Source organism: Montipora capricornis, chromosome 10 (genome assembly GCF_036669925.1).
Source record: "Montipora capricornis isolate CH-2021 chromosome 10, ASM3666992v2, whole genome shotgun sequence".
Classification (NCBI taxonomy): domain Eukaryota; kingdom Metazoa; phylum Cnidaria; class Anthozoa; order Scleractinia; family Acroporidae; genus Montipora; species Montipora capricornis.
In genome coordinates, this window is record NC_090892.1 from 57,663,678 (window position 1) to 57,668,677 (window position 5,000).

A 5,000-nucleotide genomic window follows, 5' to 3' on the forward strand; every position below is an offset into this window, starting at 1 on the left:
CCGATTTCTACTCGGTGTGCCCGATTGCTTATCGGTATCCTGATTACTACTGACAGGATAAAAGCGACCAATCGATGTCCAACTTTGGAAATTGACCTCACGGCGAGCCGCGACATACAAACGAGGTTAATATTCTCGCATGCCACAATGGGTATGGAATAAATCCGCACGTAGCACGCACTCGAGACAAAACCGTGAGTAAACATCTCAGGACAAATGATGAACGCCATGATCCCAACACATGCTTTAGTTAATTAAATTTCCGGTCTCCCGCGGAGACATGGCTCCAAAATAAACTCTTTAACTAAACATCGGTGGTGACACTTTCCATTGGACCTTCACTACCTTCACCACACTGTTCACACGGCAACATATCAGGTGGAGCATTTAGGCGTGGTGCAACACTCCAATCGATTTTACCCCGTCCAGCAGCTTCAAGGAAATCATTAGCACACTTAAAATAGTTGCCACCAAAGAATGCATTTTTCATTCCAGCGCGTGGCGAGGGATGACCTCCTTCCTGGCAATAGTGTTTACTCCTGTCAACCATTTCACAGACCTCTTTTGCCTTTTCTCCCCACAGTATAAAAGCTGATTCTCTGCCAATTTGGTTCATGAAATCTAAAAAGAGTTTTGTAAATGGTTTCCATACTGTGACGTGAGAGCCTCCCGCATCGTCGCCGCTCAGTCGGATTGTTAGTGCTGAGTTTAAGAGCATCACACCTTGCTTTTTCCATGGGCTAACGTCTCCGTTTGAAAGGCTTGCATTGAAGCCCTCCAATTTTAATTCTATGAGCATGTTGAAAACACTTGGTACATCTCGAGGATCTTCTGACGGCCAGAGACTAAATGCTATACCTGTAGCTTTGCCTGGTTTTGGTGTTGGATCTTGGCCAAGTATAACAGCTTTTACGTCCAATGGCTCAATTTCCTTAAAAGCATTAAAGACAGCATACAGTGGAGGTTCAACTTCAAATGTCTCAACATCCTGTTCAATTTGGTTAGATATCGATTTTATAGCCTCACTGACGTCCGAATTGCCAAAAAATTGTTCCCATTTCTGTGGACCGCAGTTGTGCTTGTAAATAAAATCCTCTAAAGTCACCCCCAAATCATTACCGCTCTTCTTATATGTTACTGCCTCACAGTCGATGTCAATTTGCATAGCTGAGGCAAACTTTCCAAAACGAGTGGCATTAGTTTGAGAGGCAGAATTTCCCACTTTAGTCACATTAGCTTGTGAAGGAGAGTGTTGATTTAACTGTGGAGAGCTGTTGTTTTGTAAAGCCAAAGTTCCCAAACGAGTGAGGACGTCGACATTGGTTTGTGAAGCCGAATTTGCCCGACTGGCATTGGTTTGGAAGAAGTTGCCCATTTGAGTGACATTGGTTTGAGAAGCAGAAGCTTCTAACAACTGCAGAGTTCTGTTGATTTGCATAGGCAAATTTCCCAACCGCGTCTGGACATTGGTTTGCGCAGCCAACTTTCTCAATCGACTGATATTGGCTTTCATGCCAAAGGAGTTACCCGTTTGAGTGACATTGGTTTGTGAAGCAGAATCTTCCAGCAACCGCGGAGTGCTGTTGGTTTTTGTGGGCAAATTTCCCAATCGAGTCAGCACATTGGTTTGTAAAGCCAAATTTCCCAATCCACTGACATTGGTTTGCATGGCAAAGGAGTTGCTCATTGGAGTGACATTGGTTTGAGAAGCAGAATCTTTCACCAACTGTGGAGTTCCATTGGTTTGCAAAGAAGACAAATTTCCCAATCGAGTCAGCACATTGGTTTGTAAAGCCAAATTTCCCAATCCACTGACATTGGTTTGCACGGCAAAGGAGTTGCTCATTGGAGTGACATTGGTTTGAGAAGCAGAATCTTTCAGCAACTGCAGAGTGCTGTTGGTGTGCGTATGCAAATTTTTCATTCGAGTCAGGGCATTCGTTTCTTTAGCTGAATTTCTCGATCGACTGACATTGGTTTGCAGGACGAAGTTGTCCATTTGAGTGATATTGGTATTGCCTGACGGATTGTGAGAACCATCGGCTTGCAGCGCAAATGGCATCCCTACGAAAAAAAAACAAAACAAAACCAAAGAAGTAGCAAAATGCAAGCAAAACTAACAAATAAAATAATCCAATAGGAAGCAAATAATGTACAAGATGAAACTATATCGTCGCGACCATGCTGAAAGCAAATCAAAACCCAGGGCAAATTTAACCCAGGTGATTTTCCTAACGTAACCTCCGGCGAAAGGTTCAGTGTAACCTTTACTCAGTCTTGCCTCCGTTATGTTCGGTTATAACCTTAACGTCTGCTACCGTCTCTTTCCCTGAACTTCATAAACAATATATGCAATAAAATGCGGAGGGACCAGCTGGTTCGGTTTGATGACCATAGGACAACCGTGCCGGAGGTCACGGGTCCGAGACACGGCCGGTGTCACAGCGTTTTGTGTTCCTCCGTGTTATCGGCTCCCCCAAACACTGAGCACTAGTGCTGTGTGTTTCCCCTGCACCATAACGATAAATGTGATAGCAGAATATGAATACAGAAAGTATCCTAAACATGCATAAAAGCTAACCTTAGACCTAATTAGGCCTAGACAAAAGTTTTTTAGGCCTAAGGTTAGCTTTTATGCATGTTTAGGATACTTTCTGTGTTCATATTCTGCTATCATATTTATAGTTATGGCGAATGGGGAACACACAGCACTAGTGCTCAGTGTTCGGGGAAAAGATAACACGGGGGAACACAAAACGCTGTGACACCGGATTACATCTTCTTGTCTTTTCGGATAAAAGTCAAACACCGGTAGGCCCTGTCTGACAAACCCTCAATGTTCATGACGGTTACCTTGTGGGACCCTGCAGAACCCACAAAGAAACCCACACTATTCGCAAAGGGTAGGGCATGGGGTTTCCGGTGTTGAATCAACTATTTTAAATGGCTACTGCTAGGTTTTTCTGCATCATTTGCATTTAACACGAGCAGACCTTTTTGTGGCTTATTTAGTTGACCAAGCAGAGGCATTGAATTCACAAAGCCCAATCTGACTGGCCATTATTTGGCGGGACCTGCCATGATCGAGACATCCAGGCCAAGTTGTTCAAACACCTACTCCGTGATATAAGTACCAACTGACGTTTGGGTTTTGCCCGTCAAAAAAAGTGTTAAAAATGTAACTGTGTAAGAAAGAAAACAAATGTGTAAGTCAAACCATAAAGGCTAAAAATATCGTGGAAACCGTTTTGATAAGTAAAGTAACCCGCTGTAATTATGGTACATTCCAGAAATCCAAGATTAGCTTAATCGGGCTTTGAACCGCTGGGCCATGGACTTCTGCTGTTCCTTAGAAACATTTTGTTGCCAAAACCATAACTTGACCGCAATCGAGTAGTGATTTCACTTACAGTCATCTTGTCATCGTTCTTCGTATTAACCATTAAGAGCGTTGAATATTGAGATCGAAAGATGAGGTCTGTGTGAAACATCTGCTCGCTAATGATTCATCGCAAGGACTTTACTTTCGATACTATATGATTACAAATTACATGCCATGATTTTGGACTAAATGTCTTTCGCAAAACTCCTTTGATGCTGCATAAAATACAAGAGAAGACCCAACCGTAAAGAGCACTTGGAAAATGGAACGAATCGTCAACTTCAGTTCTTTTGAGATTTCCAAGAGCGTCGCTAAGGTGTACTAGTTGTTAAAAGCACAGAAACCCGTTTCTTGGTTAAACTTCCGTACCTGAATGTATGACAAATGAGAAGCAGAGAAAAACGATAACAACAATTCTTTGAATCATCAGTCTTCTGTTATGAAGTTCTCCTGCAAAATAACAAATAGTAACAACATCAAAAAAAGACTTAGTCCCGTTATTTATTGGAGCTGGAGTTTTTATCCTATTAGTCGAAACCGTCGTGGTATAATCTTACTAATTCCCATAAAGAAAGGTTATTTATACACTTACCTTTTATTTATAATCATAACCGAGATGATCGGATTACTGACGAACTTTGCCATAGTGAAGCAACAGGAAAAACTGCTTACTTCTTCTCTTACGTGGTCGGTATGGAACTCGTCGGTTACATCAGAGAAAAAAACTGGTGAAATGCCGGCATGCGCAGTTATTGCAATTTAAGATTAAAATACGTACTCTCAATACACTTTGGAAAGGGAGTTGTTAGATTTCTAACAACCTCAAGCATAAAGATAAAAATGCAAACTCTAAATACAGGTTGGAATATCCTTTCATGAGTGATTTGAAGAGTTCGAATAAGCAACTGATGAAATTAAAGATGAAGAACATTGAATTGCGCAAATTGATTTAAGTGTTCTGTCAGATGCTGTGAAAAGGTAACAGTATGTAGTATGTATAATGCTTAATTAAAGCTGAATAGCTTGTGGGGTCCTGTACAAAGGAAATCAAATCAAATTAATCCATATCGAATTATATTGGTTTTTGAGGAGAGGAGAAAACCGGAGTACCCGGAGGAAAACATCTCAGAGCAGAGTAGAAAACCAACAGTCTCAACCCACGTATGACGCCGGATCTGGGAGTCAAACCCGGCCCACATTGGTGGGAGGCGAGTGCTCTCACCACTGCGCCATCCCTGTTCCCCTAAAAACGCTGACAAGTATATGACAGATCCATTAAGACCATTTGTTTCCATCCATTAACCTCTTTTCCATTTGTGTGTTAATCCACCATATAACTTAAAGTGTTTTTCAAGAGCATCCCATTTGTCCAAGCTTTTAACCAAAAACAAAAGCTTTCTAATTCGCATTTTTGACCTAATTTAATATGAGCTTCCGAGAAAAATTCCGACCGTTCTTAGGCAGTTGCCGTGCTTTGCTGGTGTGACTGACCTACCGTGAAGAAAGGCTTCATCCGATGTCATAGTGAAAGACCCGAGTTGTGTGGAGCTGGCTATTTGTCAGCGAAGCAAATATCTCGCGCAACTGCGAACATTTAAAGCGAAGGTAGTCTACTTTT